Below are 27,967 nucleotides of genomic sequence, written 5' to 3'. Positions count from 1 at the left end.
CAGGTGGTGCAATGGTAAAGAAACAGTCTGCCAGTGCAGGAGATACAAGAGATATGGGTTCCATCCCTGGGTTGGGATGATCCCCTGCAGCAGAATATGGCAACCCACTTCAGTATTCTTGGCCTGGGAAATCCCATGGACAGAGGAGCCTGGCAGGCTACAGTCCACGGGGTTGCAAAGCAGACATGACTGAGTGACTGAACACACACAGGACTAGAAATTAATTGATAGCAATTTAATATTTGGCATTGTTCTTTACTTGTACATTAAGAGCCTTGTCTAAGGGCCAAAGATGATTTACACCTGGAAGATATTAGCTGAATCCATTGATATGAAAGTGAAAGAAGAAACTTATTTTTTTTTTTAAAGTATGGTAACATTTGTTGAACAAGATCAGAAAAAGTGGAAATTAACTCTTAGAGTCTTTTTTTTTTCCCCGAAAACTTGAGAGGCAACAGGTAGATCAATTTCATATTTCAAAACAAATGTCTTGACCATGATGAAGGCAAGTGTCAAGTGCCATCTCATTAAAACTCTTCTGTAGGGCAAATACCATTTATTTGCACAAGTTCAGTTCAGTTCATTTCAGTCACTCAGTCGTGACCAACTCATTGCGACCCCATGAATCACAGCACACCAGGCCTCCCTGTCCATCACCAACTCCCGGAGTTCACTCAAACTCATGTCCATCGAGTCAGTGATGCCATCCAGCCATCTCATCCTTTGTCATCCCCTTTTCCTTCTGCCCCCAATCCCTCCCAGCATCAGGGTCTTTTCCAATGAGCCAACTCTTTGCATGAGATGGCCAAAGTATTGGAGTTTCAGCTTCCAGTGAACACCCAGGACTGATTTCCTTTAGAATGCACTGGTTCGATCTCCTTGCAGTCCAAGGGACTCTCAAGAGTCTTCTCCAACACCACATTTCAAAAGCATAAATTCTTCAGCGCTCAGCTTTCTTCACAGTCCAACTCTCGCATCCATTCATGACCACTGGAAAAACCATAGCCTTGACTAGATGGACCCTTGTTGGCAAAATAATATCTCTGCTTTTCAATATACTATCTAAGTTGGTCATAACTTTCCTTCCAAGGAGTAAGCGTCTTTTAATTTCATGGCTACAGTCACCATCTGCAGTGATTTTGGAGCCCCCCAAAATAAAGTCTGCCACTGTTTCCACTGTTTCCCCATCTATTTCCCATGAAGAGATGGGACCAGATGCCATGATCTTCATTTTCTGAATGTTGAGCTTTAAGCCAACTTTTTCACTCTCCACTTTCACTTTCATCAAGAGGCTTTTGAGTTCCTCTTCACTTTCTGCCATAAGGGTGGTGTCATCTGCATATCTGAGGTTATTGATAGTTCTCCAGCAATCTTGATTCCAGCTTGTGCTTCTTCCAGCCCAGCGTTTCTCATGATGTACTCTGCATATAAGTTAAATAAGAAGTACAAGTTAGAGACAACTTAATTTTTAAAATCTGAAATTTGGTGGGAAAAAAATCATACTAACATCTAGGAAATTTTTCTGGGATCCAACCATTTATATATAATATCCTCTGGAAGTCACATCTGACATTTGGGGTCTTAAAGCAGCATTGACTTTATTACTAGAAAAATTAATTGCTGAGCTACCAAAAGTAAAAAATTAAAACTGATAAGATGAATTACTAAGCTTTGCAACCCAGTAAACACACACATACACACAGCCTTTGATAACACTAATAACTTCTCAAAATAAATGAGAATTCCTCTGAGGTAAAATTTTGAGATAGATTAATAGTAAGTGCTATTCAGTTAACTGCTACAGAATGATGTTGCATTATCACCTCAAAACCAGTGGCTGAATATATAAGCTTTTATTTAGCTCAGGGCTTTGTGGCTTTGTGGTTTATACTGGCTTTGGGGACCTGTTTTCTTAGCTGGGCTCACTATATATGTGTTGGGCAGTTGGCGGGCTCTGGGGTAGGGGGGTGTCTGTGCCCGTGGTCTTCACTTTGGGTATGTTCTCTCAGTCATGGCAGAGGTGCAAGAGTAAGGGAAGGCCTCACCCTGACACCTTCAAGGAACTGAATGTGATAACAAAGACCAAGTATGGAAGCAGATCTTCCCCCAGCAGCCTCAGATGATACTACAGCTACAGCTGATGCTTGATCATATCCTATATGACATAATTCTCCATCAGATGAGCCAGAATCCACACCAAGGAAGGACCAGGGCCATGAGAGCTGATAGCCAGGGAGGTCTTTTGAAATCTGAGACCTAAACATCAACACTGTAGCATCAAGTATCTCAAGACCCCCTTATCTTTCCTGAAAAAGGGAAAGAACACATTTTAATTGATTTTTAAAATTTTCATGCCATTTTCCCTGGGCTTCATTTTTGCTACAGTAATTAAGGTCCTAGGTCATATTTTTTTGCCATCACATAGGTCCCTCTTGCTTTCTGTATCTGTCTTTACTCATGACTTATATGTTTCCAGGTGCTGCTCCTTGCCCTGCACTGATTTTTGTTTTATTGTTATACATATAGTTCGTCATCAGGTTGCCAATAAATAGTCTGGATCTTTCAATTCTTCTGACCCCTCATGCAAAACTGGGCTCAAGCTTATTAGTGTCCCTAGACACTCTCACACATAAAACCATTCTATATTACTTAATGTAAAAGTGAAGTAAACATGATAGCCCAAAAGAAATTGGATTTTTTTGTTTATTTGTTTCTACTTTTCAATTTTCAGGAAGTGTCCCTCACAACTTATGTCTTCACCATAGAGAGTAGAGCAGGCTTGTCTCTTCCTCCTGAAAATTTCAGTACTGATACTGTCGGTCCTTAGTAGCAGGATCAAGAGTTCCACTCACCATTTCTCTCAAGAGACTAAAGATGCTGACTACGTAAATATGCAGTGGCCATCTCTGATTATCCAAAAGTTTTAGGATGGACCAACAGGATTTTGCAGCAGACTTTTGCTATACATGAAATAAAAATAATGTTTAGCCTAGAATTTGAGGCACCTTAATAAACATGAAGATATTTATTGAACTGTTTCCCAGTATCTTTTACAGTAAACATTACATCCAAAAAAAAAAAAAAAAATCCATGAGGGTTTGGTGACCTTTCAAGCCTGCGTTTCTAACCCTGTTCTCCTGAAATATTGGGAACTGGGGAGCAGAGGGTAGCTACTGTTCATGATTAGGGTTGAGTTGCAGGTTCAATAGCATTCACTAACTGCAGCAACAGCCATCATAGCCATGGCAATAGAAATGATCAATGACCTGCCTTCAGGCTTAATGCCACTGATAATTGATCCCCTGGTCATCGTTGAAAAAGGATGTTGATTTCTGTTTTGTATAATAAGCTCTTTTGAAGGTCACAATATTAAACTTTTACAATCTGTATTTTGTGCATGTATGTGTGTGATTTTAACATTAAGCATTTCATGCTTCCAAAGAATGCCTGCTTTTTTATCAATTTTGTTGAGAATCCTTTCTCTGACATATCAAAAGATGCAGAAAAAACTAGAAAGTTCCTCTTTAGATTCACAAACCCTAATTCTAAGACTATAGCTAAAACATAGATCAGGGTTTGGTGTTTCACTGTTTTCCATTTCTACTGGTATTAGCCTTTTACTAAGATTAATGATACTTACAAAACATTATGCTCACTATTGCAAAATGTCCAAGTCTTACTAAAATAAACCCTTCTCTTACCATTTATTGGGATTAATTTTACCATTCTTTCCTACCTAATTACTTATATAGGTTGCTTCCCTTGTTAATTTAATGCAGGAAGTCCTTTTGTTTAATACAGATGAGTCAATGCAGTGAGAGTTAGTCTCTATCTAACCAATGTCTACTAGAAATAAGCTAGAAGTAATATTGCTGTAAATTCTAGTGCAATACATTGCCACAGGCCTGCATTTTTTCTAAATTTTCTTTTGCTTCTATTTTATACAGAATATTGTACAAAGTATATATAAATTAACTGAGAAAATATATTGAATAATAACAATGACACAAATGTGGTGTCACCAGTAAGAACTGTAGTGAGTTTACTGTATTGTACCGTCAGAACTAATACAGTGATGTAGACCAATTACATCTTTTTTTTTTTTTAAAGTAGATACTGGGAGGAAATGCATTAAAATGCTAATACTGATTTTTTAGGGGTAGGGTGAGCATTCTGGGTGATTATTATTAAATTTTACTTTGTGCTTTCATGTATTTTTACCTATCTACAATGAACATGCATTACTTGTAAACTTAGGAAGAAAATAATAAATGACATTAAAAGCAAAAGAAAACCTCAATTCAGCAGGGTTTAAAAAACCAGTGTCAAATCTGCAATTTTATCATCAATTTTCACATGCTATCTTGCCGTAGTTTATACATTCTTACCATGTGAAAGTCGCTCAATCATGTCGGACTCTTTGCGACCCCAGGAACTATACAGTCCATGGAATTCTTCAGGCCAGAATGCTGGAGTGGGTAGACGTTCCCTTCTCCAGGGGATCTTTTCAACCCAGGGATTGAACCCGAGTATCTTGCATTGCAGGTGGATTCTTTACCAGCTAAGCCACCAGGGAAGCCCATACATTCTTATAAGCTCTTACATAATTTTCATAATCAAATAAACAACACTGCATGATCAATTTGAACAGAGAAGATTATGCTTAAGAAGAAACTCAGCTTTGGATCTTGAACTTGGAATACACAACACAAAAATCTCTATGCTACCTTATCTGTCAGTAAATTAATGTAGAAAATAAATAATTGCATATTTATTTCAGTTTTATGTTGTCATTTTTTGTGCTGCATAGTATTTATTAAAATCTAAAATAAGAATACAAAATGCCATCAGGTACTTCTTAATAAAGATTGCACTTATATAATGTACTAAAATGGAGTTGATCAGGATAAAATATCTTACACTTAGTAATTGAAGCAAGAACAAATGTGCAAGAACTCAGGAAAAATAGTCTCAATTATTTCTTCTTCCTATACAATAATATTTTTGATACTGCATAAAACCACAAATGCACTCTCTTTACCCTAAATCGTAAGTCAAAAATGCTGCAACTAACAGAACATAAAATTCATGAGGGAAGAACTTTGGTCTAAATTTTCACTGAAAGATCCCCAAAATCTAGAGGAGTGATTTGATAGAGTAGATGCTCAATAAACCTTTATTATATCTGGGATGCATAAAAGCCCTAGATGAGGAAATATAAACACAGTAGGTGATTCTTATTTTTTAATCCAGATATTCACAGATATAGGCATATAAACATTTATGCTTAGATGTAACATAAAAATAAGCATATAAATATTTATGCTCATATATATATAAATATTAAAATCTAAAATATGTAGCATAAAAAGTAAAATATGTAAAACCTAAAGATGTAAATATTTATGCTTAGATGTAAAATAAATATAAGTACCTATATGTGTATCCACACATAGGCACATAGATTGAAAAATAATACTTATCCAAATTGGAAAGAAATATAATAAATTCAAAACTAATTAATTCTATAACATGGAGAAAATGAGATTAATGTATTTCCATCTTTTCACAGGTCTTTATTACTATTCTGCTTTCAAATAATAGAAAAAATTCTATATGACAGTATGAATTGTATTGCATAACTTACAATTTTACCATAACATGTATACTAGTCAAGTAAAATAGTTAAAGAATTATATTCATCCACTGATGTTATTTTTAAAACGATATTTGCATGAAAAGAGGTGGAGAAATAGTAAGATTCCATTTCAGGCTAAAACCTGTTTTATAGTCAACTGCCACTTCATAGAGAGACCTGGTGTTGAAAGAGCAGAAAACATTTGGAGCTGGTCACAGTTCACCCCTTAATGGACCTGAAATGCCAAGCATGCTTTACTCTGTTCTTGGGAGGCTTCCAGAATGCCAATTTAGGCAAGCTTCACTTCTAATGCAATTCTGCCGTTGTTTAACTCAACTGCTGAGAGAGTTTTGGAGTACTGTTTCCAAAATAGAAAAAGAAGCAAGGAAAAAAAAAAGAAGTGAAACAGTCTGTTATTTTTCATTTTGTAATTCTTAATTAACGGTTCCTTTATGGAAAACTAGCACAGTCAACAGTGTACTACCCTTGTGTGTTTGATGGAGTTGCCCAAAACATAAAATGTGAACCCAAGAAAACCTTACTTGGGTGGGTTATCACCCCCAAACACCTCAAGCAACCTCACCACAAATGTCTGTCACCTGAGAATTTCAGGCATGCCCTTAGAGAGTCTAAAACTCCCATGAAAATCTGCAGTACTTAGTAATACCTTATTGGGATGGAGGACTAACTCCAACTTTTGTCCTAAATAGAGAGCTGGGCACAATGCTTTTCTTTCCAGTCAAACTGAATGAATCAACATGCAGACCTGACCTCTACTTCAGAACTCATCCACAGGCCACATGAGAGAAATGGGTTCCAGACATGGAGGTAAAACTGTGCTTATTCTCAGTAATCCTTACCCTTTATATTAATAAACACAATCCTTAGAAACCTACAAAATGGCTATGAGAACTAATAAATCATAATAGTATGATGCCTGATCAAAAGACAAAGCAATTGAGTTTCTGTACTATAGCATCAAAAATGTGGAAAAATGAATGCAGATATAGAGGGATTTTTAAAAATTGTGACTTAGGGTAGCATAAAAATCGTAAAGTACATGCTGCTGCTGCTGCTGCTAAGTTGCTTCAGTCGTGCCCAACTCTGTGCAATCCCATAGACAGCAGCCCACCAGGCTTCCCCATCCCTGGGATTCTCCAGGCAAGAACACTGGAGTGGGTTGCCATTTCCTTCTCCAATGCATGAAAGTGAAAAGTGAAAGTGAAGTCACTCAGTCATGTCTGACTCTTAGCAATCCCATGGACTGTAGCCTACCAGGCTCCTCCGTCCATGGGATTTTCCAGGCAAGAGTACTGGAGTGGGGTGCCATTGCCTTCTCCAAAGTACATGAGTTAAATTTAATACAAGATTCAGGCAACCTTACAAGGGTCAGCTTTTTTGTTTATAAAATTTAAATAGAAAGACTGCCTGCTTATTGGATGGTTCTGAGAATGTGAAGAACTTGGTAAGTACCTCATACATACACTCAGAGTAAATGTTAGCTATTATTTACATTATCATTATTATTATGAAGCTATTTTATCCTTTAAAATACCCTGGACAAGATGGTTTAAAACAGGCTGTGCCTTCACTTCTCAAGTGTATTTCAAGGATTGGGATTTTTTCCTAAATAAAAGAATCTAAATTTTTATCTCAGTTACTTGTGCACAGACTCTACCAATCGGCTACTTCCTGATCTTTAGTATGTGTAGCTTGCCCCTGAGTGAATGCTCACAATACAAAGTCTAAAATGCACACAATACCATTGTCCTTATTCTTCCTTTATTTAACTTCCATGTAAGTCAATGAGAAAAGTGTCAACACTACAATAGAAAAAGGGGCAAAGTATGAACAGATGATACATACAGGGAAAAGCAAACACATGAAAATATTGTATCATTTTAACAATAAAAGATTCTAATTTTAAAAGCAGCAAAACATGAGTTTTGCTTCCAAACCAACGTGATTGAAAAGGGCAATATTCCTTGTTAGTAAGAATGTTGGAAAATGGGCATCTTTATACTGATGACAAAGCTGCAAAGTTCTGCAAACATTATGGAAGGCAATTGTCAATATAGATCAAAACAGTAAATATTTATATCTTTGGACCCAGCAATACCATTAGGAATATGCCCTAAAGAAATAAGAAATAAATGTAATGATTTACATCAAAATATGTTTATCACATTTTATAATATGAGTGGAAAATAAACAATAAGCTAAATGTCTAACAGCTGAAAACTGCCATATAAATGATGATAAAGTCAGAAAAATGAGAATTTAGAGGACATACAACATGTATTAGCAAGGACAAATGTTCAAGTAATAACAGAATGGAATGTAGAATCCTAGTTTTAAAGTCTGTACACAGGTGTTCATTCTATTAATGTTATCTCTGGGCGGGGAAATTACAGGTTGCTTTCCTTTCTCCTCACATGTTTAGCATTTCATAATAAACATACATTATCTTAATAACTGAGTAGAATATGCACACAAATTTCTTTCAAGAAGTGGGTTAGTATAGTAAGAATTTTGCAGGCTTAGGGAGTCTGTCTCAAGCATAACAATTATTTTAATTTCTATAGTATTCATCTTGCAATAAATCCTTATTAGGGAAGATGTTTAAGAAGACCAATACCTGTAGCTAATGTCTAATTGGGGTGAGTAAGTAGTTTCCCTATAGTGACGAGCATTATATAAAATAAACATGGAAGGTGCTTTGCTAGCCTGCAGGAGTGATTCATTAACTGTGTGTTAGCAGCTTCAGTTCAGTTCAGTTCAGTTGTTCAGTCATGTCCGACTCTTTGCAACCCCATGAATTGCAGCACGCCAGACCTCCCTGTCCATCACCAACTCCTGGAGTTCACTCAGACTCACGTCCATTGAGTCAGTGATGCCATCCAGCCATCTCATCCTCTGTTGTCCCCTTCTCCTTCTGCCCCCAATCCCTCCCAGCATCAGAGTCTTTTCCAATGAGTCAACTCTTCACATGAGGTGGCCAAAGTACTGGAGTTTTAGCTTTAGCATCATTAGTCGTGTCCAACTCTTTGCAACCTCCTGGACTGTAGCCCACAAGGCTCCTCTATCCATGGGATTCTCCAGGCAAGAATGCCGGGGTGGGTAGCCATTCCCTTCTCCAGGGGATCTTCCCAACCCAGGGATCAAACCCAGGTGTCCCGCATAGCAGGCAGATTCTTTACCATCTGAGTCACCAGAGAAGCCTGGTTCATTAATTTGACCAACAGCTTCTACTGGTCAGGCAGAGACTCAGAGACAAACAGCATCTGTTCAAATGACAAACCAGTGTGCATTCACTTCATAAGGTAACGGTTCAGTCTAGTTCTTTTAAAAGTTTCAGTGCCCTCCAAATTAACCTCCTGGCATCGAGAATCTGATAAAGAACTGTATTCCTGTGTGTCACAGTTTGTATTATTCTGCTTTGGTACTGAATTTCATGATATATCATTAAGAACATAAAAGAGGAGACCAATAATAACAAACATGCATTTATGGGTGATTTGAGTACTTCATATATATTTATAAGTCACATATACAGATATAATATGTAAGTTGCCTATTCAAAGTATTATTGATGTTTTTAAGAAAATTGTGTACCTTTACAAAGTCAGACAGTGTTTTCTTTGGCAAGTAATAGGTATTAGAATTCATTACCTCTTAATTTCCTTATGTAAGGATGATTGTGCATATATTACAAAGCAGTGGTAGGAATTAAATACAATCACATTCATGTAAAGCTGTTATAGCACAATATCCTTCAACCAAATTTACAAGAATAACAACTCTTTTGAAGTCATTTAATTGGAATTTTATAACGTTAAATGATACTTTCCAATCTTTAAAATTGCCCATTAAATATAATGAGAATTATCCTCATGTAAAATTTGAGTCTCAGTTCTACCATGCTAGTAGAAGAATGGATTTCCATAAACTAAATAACATTGACTGTATACATTTATTAAGGGTGGAGGTCTCTCTCTTTCTCTCCGTCTCTCTGTCTCTAGTTCTCTCTGTGTCTCTCACACACACAAGCACACACACAATTTCAGTGGGCAGTAATACCCACCACACCCTTCAAGATTTTCCAAAGCCTTTGTGATATTACTGTTGTTATCCATATGAAGTAGCATATTGGCAGACACCATGACTCACACAGTATGAATCTTTATTTGTATAAAGCTTTGTCTAGAATTCTTCAAATGTATCTACTCTAGACTGAAATATGACCTCCGCTGGTTATTTTGTTTTCAGAATTTGGTCTTAGATTTGAATGCTTAAGAGAAAAGGGACCATATATATAGTGTTATCTCATGTAGTTTCTAATTTGTCATGTGTGAATAATCATGCAAAAATTTTTAAAATTTAGTCAACCCAAAAGCATTTATTAACATCTGTTGCAGCGCTTTTCAGACTTTGGCAAGCATTATATATACAAGGGGAAATTATTCAAAATACAAGAACCAATCTACTACTGTAGATGCCCATCTTGCTGCTGCTTCATGATGTTATTAAGAGCACTGTCTATTGTATCTCACAATGTCCCCACTCTAATTTCCCATAAGAAAGATGTGTTTCAAAATCAACTGTCAAAAGTTTTATTTTGCTTCATGAAAGGGTAATTTTCCCTCTCTACAAGTTGTGATTCTTAAGGATTACCTTAGGGTTGCTATAAAAAAGGAAATGAGCAGTATATTTTCATATTGTTTTCAGTCTTGATGCAGAATAGTAAAATAGTCCTGAATACGTTTCTCCAAGACAATGGTTTAGACGAGCTGATGGGGAAGTCAAGGACTTGCCTCCTTTGGGATAATACTGCTTGCCCAGGCATGATGGAATGTAGGTGGAATGTATACTGAAGGACCAGTATACACACCTGCCTTCAGCCTTCTTTATCACAAATGAGGTGAGTCCCCTTATGAATTCCTGTGCCCTCCCCCCAAATATCATATTGCAATACATTTGCATGAAAGACATTTTACGCAACATAAAATCATCATTCTACCTAAGTTGAAAAATTCAAAGTTCCATTTAATAATAAGGCATGAAATATGATAATTGCTTAGAGAGATTTATGGTGCATTTTTATTATTATTACTTTTGCAGCCTACCAGAGCTCTTTGATTCATGAGGCAATTGCAGAGGTGGAAAAGAAAGTTGTCATTGTTTCCAGGGGCAGTGAATGGTATTATATCTAACAATTAACCAGTAGACTCAAGTGCCATAATAAAAAGAAATAGCTATCTCTAGCTCCCAAATTTCTTTTGTGTGCATTTTCCATCATGAATGAATAACTGAGTAGGGTGTCATTTTTACCACAAAGCTAATTGCAGGTGGATAAGGGCTACACTTTTAACATGACTGTGTCTCTATGCGTTGGCTTATATAGGATAAATGACCATTTGGTTGCTTGAATAGAATATTTTTGTTTTAGTTGAGTTGTTTCTATAGTTTGATCAAGATAGGCATTTATTCTAAATATATTAGCTATATAATAATAATTTTTCAATGATATATTTTAGAGCAAGGTAGATTTTACTTAAGAGAAATGTCATACTTCTCAAAATACATAGAGTAATAAAGTGAATTTTAATTCTTTGTGAGCAAGACACTCTATCCAACCCAGTATAATACACTAGTTTTTATTCTACTGTATAAATGACCTCAGAATATCTCTTTGGTAATTCAGGTCAGGTTATTTATACACCATCCTTCAATCCTTATCAGTCTTTGCCATTTCTTCCTAATATCATCACTGATGTGAAATTAGATGGCCTGCAATGCATTTCTTTAAGACATTCAGTACATGACATAAATTCTGGAAACTAAATCTTTTTGTCTATCTACAAATGTCACCTTACAGGAGGGAGAGAGAGAGAGAATGTGTGTAGAGTGGGGAGAGTCAGGGAGAAATCTTTTGCTTTAGAAGTGACCTTTAACTTGAAAAACTGTGGAACTCAATACATATTCAATTCACACTTCCACTAACACAGTCTTCAAAAGCAAACGTAAGTGTTTACTAAGTTCATGACTTGATCCTGAGGCTTCTTCCGGGTTTCTCTAACAGTGGGCACCTACGTTCCTTTCATTCTTGACCTTGTTGAGAATCCACTGGTGAATTGTCTGAAATACAGAAGCAAAATATTCCCAACAGAAAAGAAAAGACACAAAAGAGCCATGCATCCTCGTTCTCTCTTCTCCTTCTTCATCTTTTCTCTTTCATATAAAAACACTTGTCCCCTTAAATAAAACAAGACTTTTGCAATAAGCAAATAAGTTTTAGAGTTTTAAAATGACACAGTGATCCAAAATCTTGTTGAATGTGCCTCAGGTACTCAACATTGGTGGTTGTTTATTTCATAAATTCTCTCCCCCCACACACAGGAAAACAGGTTCAATATTATTTAACCTAAGGGCTTCCCTCATAGCTCAGTTGGTAAAGAATATATAGTCCATGGGGTTGCAGAGAGTCCAACACAATTGACCAACTTTCACTTTCACTTTTTTATTTCTTCATATCACAGGACATGCCAGTGCCCCTTGTAAGTTGCTGTATAATGTCTTGTTATTTAGCTACTTTTTTTTTATGTTGAAGGACGCTTCTCTAAGTCAATGTCCAAAGACAGATAGGAAACCAAAACCCAATACAATTAAAATATTTAATAGAAATTTCTAATATTTCTTCCTTGATTTCTATTTCACAAACATTCTTCTCACAATTATTGGATTAGAAAACTATGTATTCATATATTTTTCCAGGCCTCCATAATTTTTAATTTTCCAAGTAAAAAGTAAAACCAAACAACCTATACACAAATTCCTGTAGCTATAAATTCCTCATCTTATTTGCTCTACAGTATTAAACTGCTCTTCTTATACTTCGCCTTGGGTGTTTTTCCACCCTTTACTCACTTTAAAAGGTCGATTACATGGTTAAAGTCTTTGCCAAATTTATCTTTATTGTCTATGTTACTGTATCATACTTGATGAATGCAATGCTAAAATTTAATTGACTGTTATTTATTGCTGGGTATTGTTGAGTATGGGCCTCCCTGGTGGCTCAGTTGGTAAAGAATCCACCTGCAAAGCGGGAAACCTGGGTTTGATCCCCAGGTTGGGAAGATCCCCTGGAGGAGGGCATGAAATCTTACTCCAATATTCTTGCCTGGAGAATCCCCTGGAGGAGGTGCCTGGCGGGCTATAGTCCATGGGGTAGCAAAGAGTCAGACACGACCAAGCAAGCAAGCACAGCATAGCACATTGTTGAGTATGATTTTAAAAAGCTTATTTGCTAAGTGTAAATATTTTATGTAAATTCTTATGGCCATAATAAGAAAATATTTAAATATTAATACTATTCTAAAGCACAGGGAAGGAAATGGCAACTCACTCCAGTACTCTTGCCTGGAAAACTCCATGGATGGAGGAGCCTGGTGGGCTGCAGTCCATGGGGTCACAAAGAGTCAGACATGACTGAGTGACTTCACATTCTTTCTTTCTATAGTTTCTTTTGGAGGAGGAAATGGCAACCCACTCGAGTGTTCTTGCCTGGAGAATCCCATGGACTGCAGTCTATGGGGTTGCAAATAGACACGACTAAGCAACTAACACACATTCTAAAGCATTTCCAAATGTAATAATCTTAGGGAGATAAAAATGAGAAATTAAATAAACATTTTCTCCATGCTTTGTCCTAAGGGAGAGAGTCAGTTAAAAGATCGATTTTTACTTTAACTCAGAGGATATCCTATGAGAGATGAATTGACATTATAAATGATTGATAAGTTTATCTCAAAAAGCTGAAGTAAGGATAGGTTCAAAAGCCATGGAATTGGAGTGGATAATGGATTGTGCCTACTTCTCTAACATACTCAATTCCCTACTTGGATATTGAAAGAACTGCAGCTCCGATGTGACCTAAAATGAGGTTGCCCAAGTATTTGCTTTTCAAAATAGGACTCCTTGGGGATAAAAAGGAAGACACCTAATTATACTAAGATACTGAGCATCAGTGCAGATTGTCTCAGACAATGTGAGATCAGTCAGTCAGTCCGTTCAGTTGCTCAGTCATGTCCAACTCTTTGTGATCCCATGGACTGTGGTATGCCAGGCCTCCCTGTTCATCAGCAACTCCCAGAGATTACTCAAACTCATGTCCATTGAGTCGGTGATGCCATCCAACCATCTCATCCTCTGTCATCCCCTTTTCCTCCTGCTTTCAATCTTTCTCAGCATCAGGGTCTTTTCAGATGAGTCAGTTATTCACATCAGGTGGTCAAAGGATTGGAGTTTCAGCTTCAGAATCAGTCCTTCCAATGAACACCCAGGCCTGATCTCCTTTAGGATGGACTGGTTGGATCTCCTTGCAGTCCAAGGGACTCTCAAGAGTCTTCTTCAACACCACAGTTCAAAAGCATCAATTCTTTGGAGCTCAGCTTTCTTTATAGTCCAACTCTCACATCCATACATGACTACTGGAAAATACCATAGCTTTGACTAGACTGACCCTTGTTGGCAAAGTAATGTCTCTGCTTTTTAATATATTGTCTAGGTTAGTCATAACTTTTCTTCCAAGGAGCAAGTGTCTTAATTTCATGGCTACAGTCACCATATACAGTGATTTGGGAGCCCAAAAAAGTAAAGTCTGTCACTGTTTCCCCATCTATTTGCCATGAAGTGATGGGACCAGATGCCATGACCTTAGTTTTCTGAATGTTGAGTTTTAAGCCAACTTTTCACTCTTCTCTTTCACTTTCATCAAGAGGCTGTTTATTTGTTCTTCTCTTTAGTTCCTCTTCACTTTCTGCCATAAGGGTGGTATCATCTGCATATCTGAGGTTATTGATATTTCTCCCGGCAATCTTGATGTCAGCTTGTGCCTCATCCATCCCAGTATTTCGAATGATGTACTTTGCATATAAGTTAAATAACCAGAGTGATGATATACAGCCTTGATGTACTCCTTTTCCTATTTGGAACCAGTCTGTTGTTCCATGTCCAGTTCTAACTGTTGCTTCCTAATCTGCATGCAGATTTCTCAAGAGGCAGGTCAGGTAGTCTGGTATTCCCATCTCTTTCAGAATTTTCCACAGTTTATTGTGATCCACACAGTCAAAGGATTTGGCATAATCAATAAAGCAGAAGTAGATATTTTTCTGGAACACTTTTGCTTTTTTGATGTTCCAACAGATGTTAGCAATTTGACCTCTGGTTCCTCTACCTTTTCTAAATCCAGCTTGAACATCTGTAAGTTCATGCTTCACATATTGCTGAAGCCTGGCTTTGAGAATTTTGAGCATTACTTTACTAGCTTGTGAGATGAGTGTAATTGTGCGGTAGTTTGAGCATTCTTTGGCATTGCCTTTCTTTGGGATTAGAATGAAAACTGACCTTTTCGAGTCCTATGGCCACTGCTGAGTCTTCAATTTGCTGGCATATTGAGTGCAGCACTTTCACAGCATCATCTCTTAGAATTTGAAACAGCTCAACTGAAATTCCATCACCTCCACTAGCTTTGTTTGTAGTGATTCTTCCTAAGGCCCACTTGACTTCACATTCCATTCTCAAGCAATGTGAGATACTTACATACATCCCTCCAGCTGGAGAACATGTATTTGTTTGGTGGTAAATTAAGATAATCCAAATAAAACATTTATTAATATGAAGTGAAGAAAACACAAGGAACTCCAAATAACTAAAACCATGGTGGAAAAGGAGAACTAAGTTGAAGAACTCATTTCTTGATTTCAAACAAACTATAGCAATTAAGAAGGTTGGAGCTGGCAAAAGGATATCCATACACATAAATGGAATGGACTCACAAGTCTATGAATAAATCTTTACATTCATGGTTAATTTCAACAAGGGAGCCAAGACAATTCAATAGGGAAACAAGAGCCTCTCCGGCAAACAGTGCTGGAATAAACGGATATCTGCATATAAAATAATGAAATTGGACCCTTGCCTTACATCATATTAAAAAAAATCCTTAAATGAATCAAGGACATAAATGTAAGAGCTGAAACTATAAAATTCTTAAAAGAAAGCACAGATGTTAATTTTTGTGACTTTGTATTAATCAAGGGTTTCTTAGATACAATACCAACAGCACAAGCAACAAAAGGAAAATAGATTAATTAGATTTCATAATAATTAACAATGCTTGTGCATCAAAAATACTGTCAAGAAAGCAAAAAGACAACTCACAGAATGGGATGAAATACTAATAAATCTTAGAATTTGCAACTATTATAATTTATCAGTAAAAAAGACAAATAACCCAATTTTTTAAATGGACAAAGGATTTGAAAATACATTTTTAAAAGTCAATATATAAATGACCAATAAACATCTGAAAAAAAAAACATTTAGTATTATTATTTGTTGGAGAAATGAAAACCAAAACCACAGTGAGCTACTACTTTACACTCACTGTGCTTACTTGCTCAGTCATGTCTGACTCTTTGCAACCCTGTGGTCTGTAACCTGCCAGGCTCCTCTGACCATGGGATTCTCCAGCAAGAATACTGGAGTGGGCTGCCACGACCTTCTCCAGAGGATCTTCCCAACCCAGGTATTGAACCCGCATTTCCTGCATTGTCGGGCATATTCTTTTTTACTTATTATCGATAAGTAATTTAGTAATAAGTAAATAATAATAAGTAATAAGTAATTATTATAATTACTTATAATTATAATAATATATAAGTATATATAATAATATATATATATTATATATATATACTTATATATAATATATATATATACTTATATATAATATATATTATATATAAGTATATACTTATATACTTATATATAATATATATATAATATATAATATATAATAATATATAATATATATATAATATATAATACTTATATATAATAATATATAAGTAAAAAAGACAGTAACAAATGTTAGCAGGGACGTGAGAAAATTGAAACTTCATACATTGCTGATGGGAACATAAAATGGTCCTGTCATTTTGGAAAGACAGTTTTTCAGTTCTTCAGATAGTTAAACATAGAGTCACCATATGGCCCAGTAGTTCCACCCCTAGGTACATATCCAACAGAACTAAAAACATGTCTACGTGAAAATTTGTACATGAATATTCAAAACAGTGTTATTCATTATAGCAAAATAGTACAGTTAAAGTGTCTATCAAGTGATAAATTAATAAAGTAAATGTGAATATTTTATTTAAAAAATAAAGCTAAAAGTGTACACTTTGAACAGTAACAACAGCGACCATGACACTGTCAATTACCTCTTGCACACTTATCCAAGTCAGGCATTGCACTAAAAACTCAGCATATTTCCAATAGATAATAAACTTTCCTCTGATATACAATGTATCTTCTTATCTGTTGTTTTAACTTTTAAAAACCATTTGAATTTTCTATTTTCACTCTTTTGAAATAAATTATTTTCATTCTTTTCTACCCCAAAACTATCAGGATCCTGTATACATGTGCTGAGTTGCTTCAGTCGTGTCTGACTCTTTGTGACCCTATGGACTCTAGGCCACTAGGCTCCTCTGTCCATGGGGTTGTCCATGCAAGAATACTGGAGTGGGTTGCCATTCCCTTTTCCAGAAGATCTTCCTGACCCAGGGATCGAACCCATGGCTCTACATGTCCTGCTTTGGCAGGTGGGTTCTTTACCACTAGTGTCACCTGGGAAGCCCTAGGATCCTGTATATTTTTATTCAATAGATTTAATGGATTTTTTACATACAGCTTTTAATCCCAAATTATTGTTAGAGGTTTAAGGCTGACTTCTCACCTCCTTTTTTGACCTCTTCATCCTCCTCCTATTTATCAGCTCCCCATTTAAAAATTAACATTCAATATTAATTAATAATATATAATAGTAATGATAATATTCTCTGAGTGCAAAACTTTAAGTTCCCATAATTATATCATTTTTCCTCCTTCCCCATTGCATGGTCTTGCTTGACAATATGTTTTTGTTTTGTTTAGTGCAAGCAATTGGATTTATTTAGGTGCATATTTATCTTATATTGAATCCCATATTCAATAAATGTGGTTGAGAAACAGTCTCACCTTTTCTTTAAAAAAACACATAATTGGATTTATAGTTCATTTTTTATATGAAAATAGATTTCAGGAGAATTAAGTAGCACAGTTTTAAAAATAAAACCACAAAGGTTTTAGAAGAAAATGTGGTATCATTTTATCTCTAAATAAAAAGATGGAGTGAAGCACTTTCTCAGCTTGACATTAATACACATGCCATAGACAAAATATATAACTTAAATTATAGAAACATTTTAACTTTAAAATATCTCAAAGTCATAAGAGAAACAAAAATTGTAATAAATGCAATATAATTCTTAGGCAAAGAGCTAATGCTCTTATTTAAAATTAATAAAGAAAAGATTAAACCAGTATAAAAATGGGCCATGGAGTTGATCCAAGATGTCACAAAAAATCTGCAAAATTTACTTTTACAGAAAATCATGAAATTTACACTGTACATTATGCTTGAAACAATAGGGCAAGACAGTGAAGACTTTCAAGCAATAGAAGAAAGTATGAAGTTTTGTCTACCTTTTTTTTTTTTTAATCATTCCCTACCACAGCCAGAGACACAGTGGGGTTTGTGGATTCTCCTTGCAGAGTTCATTTCCTCCTACTTCATTTTTACTGCAAAGTCTGAACCAGACCAGGCTATAGAATCCAGTATAGGTTTTATGATTGATGAAAATAATGATCCAGGTTCTGTATCATTTTGTTTGCACTTCAGTTGTCAAAACCAGTAGGGGCCCAAAGCACACACACCAATCAGAGTCTGAGGTAAATGGATTCAGCTCTCCAGGGCTTTTCTACCTCCTCAGGATGCACATCCCAAATTATGAGCCTCACAGGAGGAACCTGCCGGCTCAGGGAAGGTGGATCCTGGCTTTGCTCCCCTTTAAATGGAGAGGTCTGGGCAGCGGTCACCTCCAGACCAAAAGGTCTGCTCACTGTAATTGGAAGTGTTCTGTTTTGAGCATGATGTGTTTCCCTCTGTGATATGAGGCCTTGGGCAGGCTTGGCCCTGACCTGGGCAGCATCCCCTTGCTCCAGGTGTCATCAGTGGTCCTCGGAGATCGCAGAGGCCTCAGTGCCTGCCTTCAGGAAGCAGGAACCAGTGTGGCCCATGATGGAGCCTGCCCGGCACCTGCCTTCCAGGAGTGAAAATCTCCAAAGCAGCTCCCTCCACGCCTGTGCACAGAAATGGTCACCTCCCCTTCTAGCCTGGAAGATGGGTTTCTTATCTTCCCCTGAGTAGTGGGGGAAACGAAATCTATCCCTTGTGAGCACATAGCAGTATTTTGCTTTAAGTCTTTGCTGGTTGAATAGTGGCTGGTCGGAGCATTAAACCACAGGAAGAAATCCACGTCTCCACCAACAGCCACTGAGTCTCAGCTTCTGGCCTGTATTATAATTCTCTTGTGGACGTAACTGCCACTCAAGCTTTCTTTATTACATTAGCACATTCTGAGCAAAAAATGTTAACACAGGAGCCCACTAGAAATATGGCTTCCGTTTAGGATATTTTCTTGTTTGCTTACGATTTGGCAGGCTTGATAATGAACGATTAAAAGAAATCATGACTCTTCTCTGGAAGAAGGGTGGCAATGCTCTCCTAGCCATTTTCTAGATCCTTCCAATTAATGGATGTCTACAGCTTATAGCCACTGGATTTATAAGCAAGAGGCCTGAGTATTAACTATGGATTCCTATTGTTTATTCCTAAATCAATACCCATAAAGCGTTGAAATAGTTTGCACATTTTCTGTCCTTGAATTGACAACAGTGTTCACAGCTCTTTGAAAACATGGTGCTTTTTGACATTTGTAGAAATAGCAATTACCCGTAGTAAGGAACATGGAAAGGCCCCTGTCAGCCTGTCTGACTTTAACCATGTCCAGTGACATGACCAAAATTGCTTCAGAAACACAGCTACTCAAGTGAATAACTATTTAAGTAATAAACCTGGAGAGGAGAATCCATCTTTGCTGAAACAAGTAGGAGTTAAACCCAAGACCAGCATCATGGCAACAAAATAGAGCACGTATTTACCTTTTTTTTAAAAAAAGTGACAAAACAAACAAAAACAAAGGTTTATAGCATTTTACCTTATTTCCCCATTTTGTCCCTTACTGAAATATAAAAGTTAAACTTTTTGGAATAGCGGGGAAACAAATATGATGTGTTTGACTCCCAAAGCCTGGTCTGATCCCTGCGCTAGAGTCTCTATCAATTAATGTAGATGCTCACAGCTCAGAGGTTGGTACCCAAGTGATAAAAAATACCTGCTCAGGCTCTAAAGTTTAAGTCCTGCCACTGACTTACAAGGCAATTTGAGCCATTTCACTTACCTGCTCTCTAATCTATTCTACTAATCTGTTGAAAGGATTGAACTATTTCCCTCTCATTCATTCTTCTCATCTTAAAAGGGGATTAAAATTCTCAACCTTACAGGCATGCTGCTAAAGACCATTGTTCAACTTTAATAACAGCAAAAGAAATGACAATAAAAGCCATTGCTATACCAGCACCTTGACTGTTCATCACTTTTTAGTCTCTTACAGACCTGGCAGTTTTGAAAACACACTGTAATTAGATATTCTCAGGGCTTCAGAACATGCTATCAGTACTATGTACCCTAGTTTGTTTGCCTTCTGTCCTGTGTGTGTGTGTGTGTGTTTCTGTCTGCCTGTCTGTCACTCTCATTCAGCAAATTACACCTGTGGGACTCACACCTGTTTTATCAGTGCCTGAGAGAGGGTCACCAAGAGTGACCTTCCCAATAAATCCTGCAGAGACAGGGCTCCCCCTCTCAGCCTCTTCACTGGGGAACCCCAACCTCACAGGGGATCACAGGATTTACCCCTAAGAAGGGGATTAAGTCACTTCCACAAATTCTTAAGCAGTGTTCTGTCAGTAAAGAACAATGCAAAAATGAATTGGAGGTAAACAACAAATATCTGACATTTTTCTAAAAGCTAATCGATAGGACTTGCTGGCAGTCCAGTGGTTAAGACTCCAGGGGTCACTAATTTGATCCTTGGTCAAGGAACTAAGATCCCACATGCCACATGGCATAGTCACAAAGAAAACAAATAGTAAAAGCTAATTGGGTTTATTCCTGACAAAGTTATACCCCACAGCCCTAAAAAAACAAATTTTAATCACAATATTAAAGACATTTAGTAATGAGTAATGATCATCAGGTCTTGGGAGAACTATTATAACTATAGGTCAGGTCTGAAAACCTTGCAAAGGTTTATTGTTACTATTGCTCTAGGTCATAATCTACTTTATATAGTTGGAAATGTAATCCCGCTTTTGACAGGTGGAATAAAGAAGGGATAATGTTTGGGTGATTTGTTCAGGGATGAGTGTAGGTTGAGATGGTGTCAAAGCCACAAATAAACCTAGAGTTGCTCACCTGTGTCCCTGTGCCATCTAATTAGGCATCACTACCTGTTGAAATCTAGAAACACGGGCTGGACCAAACTGAATAATAAGTGTAAAACACACACTGGATTTTCTCATAAGGTTTTTTGGTTGTTTCTTGAAATGCTCTATTTTGGATATATTGGGATAAGTAAACGTTATCATTACAATTCATATCACCCATTTATCTTTTTCCCTTTCATTCATGTGGCTAATAGAAAATCTAAGATTAAATATGTGGCTTTCCTTTGCAGTTCGCTTTTTTTTTTTGGTGGAAGGTGCTGTGCTATGTGTTTATCTCATGCTCTAAAGATGTTTATCTCATGCTCTAAAGGCATTTACCTCCTGTTTAACAGACATGCACACACACACACACACACACAGAGGCCTCTTCAGAATTAGTCTGCCAAGAGAAAATTATACATTGTTTCTTCCTCAGGCTGAAATGTCAGGTGCCAAATCCCTGGTGTATTTAATTTGTCTACAATTAGAATTGAAATGTTCCTTTCGGTCACAGCCAAAAAGACATCTTTGTAATCAGTTACCTCTATTACCATTGTTGCTGCTGCTGCTAAGTGGCTTCAGTCGTGTCCGACTCTGTGCGACCCCATAGACGGCAGCCCACCAGGCCCCGCTGTCCCTGGGATTCTCCAGGCAAGAACACTGGAGTGGGTTACCATTTCCTTCTCCAATGCATGAAAGTGAAAAGTGAAAGTGAAGTCGCTCAGTCGTGTCTGACTCTTAGCAACCCCATGGATTGCAGCCTACCAGGCTCCTCCGTCCATGGGATTTTCCAGGCAAGAGTACTGGAGTGGGGTGCTGGCACTCCAGTGTTCTTGCCTGGAGAATCCCAGGGACAGGGGAGCCTGGTGAGCTGCTATCTCTGGGGTCACAGAGTGGGACACGACTGAAGCGACTTAGCAGCAGCAGCAGCAGCATGAAATTAAGATTTACCATCTTCAACTCTTTTCCCTTTGAATGAAACAAATACAATGAATAAATCAAATAATCCCCAAAATTTACATTTAACCAAAGTCCAAGCCTACTGTTTTTCCCCATTATTGAATTGATGCCTTTAATGACAGTACCAGGAAGGATAAGACAATAGTTTAGGTTCAAGATTTCACCTTTTTTATTGATGGAAGCAGGTACTAGCTTTATGTGAATTGATAAAACATACCAAAAGGCATTTGAACTGCCTTCACCTCTGATAATCAAGTAACTGGAATATTTGAGTTGCTACCCGATTATACATAAGAATTTAAATTTGAATTTCTGATGCTCACAGAATACATTTTCTCTCTATCTTCATGGCACCAGCATTCTGAGAGTTGAGCTGGTAACTGGCTGAGTACACTGCCTGGTTTAATAATAGCTGGATTTGTCAAAGAAGGCTGTTGGTTCACTCTCGCAGACTGATGAAGTTGATTTAATTTAGCTCCCTAAATTGCCTCATATTGTCAATTTCAATATGCATGTGTAAAGGCTTCCTTTCTAGTAAATTTTTTTTGTAGAAGTCATTGTTGCCATTGGATTTGGGGGTATTTTCTCTTCATTTTTCATTCTCAAAGTTTCTGAGTTTATGCTCACTTAAAATTACATGATTAATGACACTGTTAGCTCCATGATGAAATTCAAAAAGAATAAGCAGAAACCACTTAACTAAAACTTATAAGACTTTTTTTTGGTTAATTAACAGTGACATATTAAGGTCATAAGCTCCCCAGTTGCAAAATCACCCTTTATTTCTATCTGGCTTAAAATTCGTTGCTCCACTTTCATTTATTATTAAGGAAATTAAACACACACACACATATATATATTTTTTTCTTTTCTTGAGAACTGATAATTTGGGATTTATGTACACTAAGTTAAAAATGTACTTAGATAGTCATTACAACAATAAAATTTTAAAATCACAATGTTTCCTTTCTTCATAAAAATGCAATTCCTGGCACTTCCCCAGGAAGTGGTTAAAACTCTGCCTTAAATGCAGGGGACACAGGTTTGATCTCTGGTCTGGGAGCTAAAATCCCACATGGTGTGGGGCAACTAAGACACAGCCAAAAACAAATAAAAAATATAATTCCACATCATATCAAAAGACATATTTTATATGTTATTGACAATTGCAATTAGTTTCCTATTGTTCTAAATCCCCAGAAGCTTGACAAAAATGCTGGAGGAGGTGGAGGCAAGGGGCATATATATTTTTTTAATTTTTATTCAAGTTTAGTTGATTTACAAAGTTGTGCTAGTTTTAAGTGTACAGCAAAGTGATTCAGACATATATATTTTTTTCAGATTACTTTCCATGATAGGTTATTACAAAATATTGAGTAGAGTAGTTCCCTGTGCTATACAGTAGGTACTTGTTGGTTATTTTATATATAGTGTTGTGTATATGTTAAGGGACATATTCTAATCAACCACATGTTCTTTCCCTATGAATTTGGTGAGAATGAAAAATTGAGCAAAAATAATTCTAAGGAAGTACTGTACTGTCCTGTAAAGTCAACAGAAATAGCCTGGACACGTGCATTCCTTTACATGTATTGTGTAATTTTGTTACCCTCATTGATTCGGTGCAGGAGATGATTTGGGAATATTGAGGAGGAGCGAAGTCTGACACATGTGCTTTCTGGTTGAGGCAAGAATGCATTGTATACATTAAATGTTCTGCAGGACACTCAGCAAATACACAAGGCTAATCACAGACCCTCAGATTACAGAGAGAGTGCACTCCAGCGATTTTGCATCTAATCTCTGTTTTTTACCAATATTCAACAAAGATACATTTTTGCTATTGGTTTTGATCCTGCTTGTATCCATGAATTATCCAAATGGTAGACAACTTAGATTCCTGCTACCTGCAACCCTTATCATTTTCAGTGATTTTTCCACATAAACATTTTCTCACTTAGGACATTTGACTCAAAACAAATGCAATTACAATCTGATGCAAGCACACTTTTAATGACTAATTATGTATCTGTTATTTGCTTGATGCATTCAGCAGATGCAGACTGTGCCAGATAGCTGCTGGTTCAGAAGCAGAAGGACCTCTGAGGCCGACATGTAGAATTCGCATAATGTGCCGATTCATTAAACTAACTGATGCACTTGTTTTTATTTTATTTTCATTTTTAATTGGAGGATAATTGCTTTTACAAGGTTGTGTTAGTTTCTGCTGTATGACAACATGAATCAGCCATAAGTATACATATATCCCCTTCCCCTTGAACCTCCCTCCCACCCCCGCTCCATCCCACCCTTCTAGGTGGTCACAGGGCACCGAGCTGAGCTCCCTGTGCTATAAGGAACTTCGCATTGGCTATCTGTGTTACGCATGGCAGTGTATATATATGAGTGCTACTCTCTCAGCTTGTCCCACCCTCTCCTTTCTCTGCTGTGTTTACAAGTCTGTTCTCTGCTTTTGTGTCTCTATTCCAGCTCTGCAAATAGGCTCATTGGTCCCCTTTTCCAAGATTCCATATATATTCATTAATATATGGTATTTGTTTTTCTTTTTCTAAATGGACTAATATATTCTTTTCCCTCCTTTCACACTTAACAAAAAAAAAAGTCATATTGAGTAGAATGTATTTGAATCAAACATATGGTTTATCTAATAAGTGTGTTCTTTCGGTGTAGCATAATATTACAAACTGAGCTTCCCTGGTAGCTCAGTGGTAAAGAATCCACCTACCAATGCAAGAGACCAGGGTTCGATCCCTGGGTCAGGAAGATCCCCTGGCAAAGGAAATGGCAACCCACTCCAGTATTCTTTCCTAGGAAATCCCATGGACAGAGGAGCCTGGAGAACTACATTCCATGGAGTCACAAAAGAGTTGGGCACGACTTAGTGACTACACAACAGCAATAATGCAAACTAAAGTTCACTATATTGTTTACAAAATTCTAATTCCATATAGAGCTTTCCAAATGTATTCAGAAAAAAAATCACATTTTCCTACCTAAACTATTAGGAAAATTTAGGATGAGGAAAGTGATGTGTCATATTTTTACTTCGTGCATGAAAACTTTGACCGCTGCATGGATTCAAGTTTAATTATGTCTGTTCCAAATAAAAGCAAGAAAACAAGTATTCAAACTCAAATTCAACAAGTTGAAATTTATTCAGCTGTCAAATTGAAAATTATCTTTCCAGTGGTCCTTATCTGTAAAGAAATTGTAGCCATATTGATCATTGCAATGCTTATCTTTTAAAGAAAATTGTTTTTCTTCATTATCCCATCAAAGGTTTGCAAAATATTCTAAATAAATCTTCATGTAGTAGTTTTCCACTTTACCCTCTCCACCAGCCTTGCTTTTGAAATGTTAAATTCATGAATAATTAGAAGAAAACTAAAATCTTTTTTATTTGTTTATATTTAAATCATCCAAAGATATTTTTATGAGAGCTGTTTGATGTTCAGACAACCTCATAAACCCCTTATAGATGTTTTTTTTTTCTTTGAACAAAGAAGCTGGCTTCTGCCAAGCACAAACAAAATTCAAAACCCAATAGCTTTTAAGTTCAGTTGGCAACTCATAACAATATAATGGCTATTCTTTGACAATCTATGTACTTACCCTTAATATAGAAATGACTCTGGGATTTGGGGGTATTTTCTTTCAAATGGAGAAATGTGTCTTTTCTAATTAATTACCAGAAAGGTATGAAGTCTAGAAAAGGAAAATAGAAATAGGAATCTGGGGTGTTTTTCAAACATTAAAGAACAAAATCTATTTCATTCTGCTAAATATCTAGTTCTGCTTCATTTTCACTCCCTCTATTTCTGCACATTCTGTGTCTCCCAGACTTCTACAAACCCAGACGGACAGAGGCATGCCCAAGTATGGACCTAAAAAAAATCTTCCTCCTATCCCAATCTTAGTTTTGTTTTAACACAATCTAATGGGAAACATGCCAGACCAAGATATCAGTGGAATCCTAACTCTAGCTATTTTACATTAATCAATCTTCAGTCATTTTCACTTGTTCCTATACTTTTAAGGCCAAATTTATATACTGTAAAATTCACCCTTTTAGGCATTAAATTCTGTGGATTTTGCAGTCAACACCACTGTCAAATGTAAGATTATTTTTATTGCCCAAAACAGAAACTACATGCCCACTGGCAGTTAGTCAAGCCCTGTTCACCTCCCTCCCCAGTAGCTGGAAGTCACGAGTATACTTCTACCTTCATAGATTTGCCTGCTCTGGATATTTCATAAAAATGGAATAAAACAATGTATAGCTATCAGCGCTTGACTGTGTTCACTTAGCATAACATTTTCAAGGTCTGTCCATGTTGTCCCATGTATGAGTACTTCATTCCTTTTTATAGCTGCATAATATTTCATCATATTGACACACCATTTTCTGATTTTCCATTCACTCACTGATAACTGCTAGTGTTGTTTTTACTCTTTGGTGATTAAGCATAATGCAATTCACATGCATTATTAGCTTTTGTATGGGCTTATAGTTTCAATTCTATGGATTAAGTCATATAACAACTCTTTAATATTTTATTAAACAGCCAAAATGTTTTCCAGTATAGTTACTATTCCAAGGTTTTAATGCACTGTAACAATTTTATATCCTTCTAAATACTGATGCCAAATTTTGTTCATATATTTTATAAGCAAAGTTATACTAAATTCTTCAAAGCCTTTCTTCCACCTTCTAAAATGTCACTGATGTTAGCAATTTTTAAAAGTAAGAGTCTTTTGAATAGATCAGATTGTAAAAATTGCTTTTATTTTCTAAGACAGTAGTCAGGGAAGAAAATTTCAGTGAAGATGGTGACTATGTCATTAGTATTTATTGTCTGTCAAATACTGTAAATTTTTATACTCAACAAACAATTTCTACAGCAATATACACACTTTTGCAAAAGTATCTTCTTGGCAACAATTCCAAAGTGAATTATTTCACTATAATCATTCATTCAGGATAAACCGATAAAAAATTCAGCCCATTTTCCATAATGAGCACAATTCATGAAGACCATAAAAAAGTACATGTCAAGAAATTAGCATTGTGTCATTGACACCAATGTGAAATAGCATATAACTAATGAAACAAGTGACATGAAACTAATGAAATATCAAGGAGAATTAATATGATGCCCTTCCTATTTCTAAAAGCATTTAGGGAAAAAAGGCCCCAACTCTAATGGATCGTACAGGGTGATTATCTTCAGCCTGTAATTCTTAAACAATCATTGATCATATGCAAGAGATTTGCTAAAAGCCTTACCTTCACTGAAGTTAAGAACCTCTCTGCCTGCAATGACTTTGAAATAGATGACGTGTCAGCTGCCAGTTCTGCTAATTTCAGAGCAGAAATCAACCAACGTGCATTATTGTCAATTTTTCAGTCTTTGTTCTGATTTTGGATTTAATGAGAACCATTAAGACTCTGCCTCTGTCTCTCTCTCTCTTTTTTTCTCTCTCTCTCCACCACGCATCTTTCTGTCTCTCTTTGTCTATCTATCCTTCAACCTATCTAACTCTATCTTTCCCTCTTTCTTTCTCCATAACATGCCATTATGAAATCAATGTATTAATCCCTCAAAAGAAATTGCCATTCCTGATAATTTTATACCTGTTCTTTTATAAAAACTATTTTCACATCATTATTCTGTAAGAATGATTACATTGGATCAGTGAGTTTATAGGTTGGAAAAAAAGCAAATATGCTTTGAAGTAGAATATGCTTTAGGATATTTTGGTGGCTCAGATAGTAAAGAATCTGTCTGCAATGCGAGAGACCCAAGTTTGATCCCTGGTGGGTAAGATCCCCCGGAGAAGGAAATGGAAACCTAC

The 27,967-nt window shown here is 36.5% G+C and overlaps 1 long non-coding RNA gene across 1 annotated transcript in view; it reads right to left on the bottom strand.

Annotated features, from left to right (window-relative positions):
• Positions 1 to 214: 214 nt before the first annotated feature.
• The window catches only part of LOC139186508 (uncharacterized), a 58,417-nt gene continuing 30,664 nt past the window's right edge, over positions 215 to 27,967 (bottom strand). Inside the window, exon 3 of the long non-coding RNA XR_011570091.1 lies at positions 215 to 1,421. This is a non-coding gene — a long non-coding RNA (uncharacterized lncRNA). The remainder of the gene's footprint in view (positions 1,422 to 27,967) is intronic.

This window comes from Bos indicus, chromosome 13 (genome assembly GCF_029378745.1).
Source record: "Bos indicus isolate NIAB-ARS_2022 breed Sahiwal x Tharparkar chromosome 13, NIAB-ARS_B.indTharparkar_mat_pri_1.0, whole genome shotgun sequence".
Taxonomy (NCBI): Eukaryota; Metazoa; Chordata; class Mammalia; order Artiodactyla; family Bovidae; genus Bos; species Bos indicus.
Note: the sequence above shows the minus strand (reverse complement) of the source record. Positions and strands in the feature narration are given on the sequence as shown.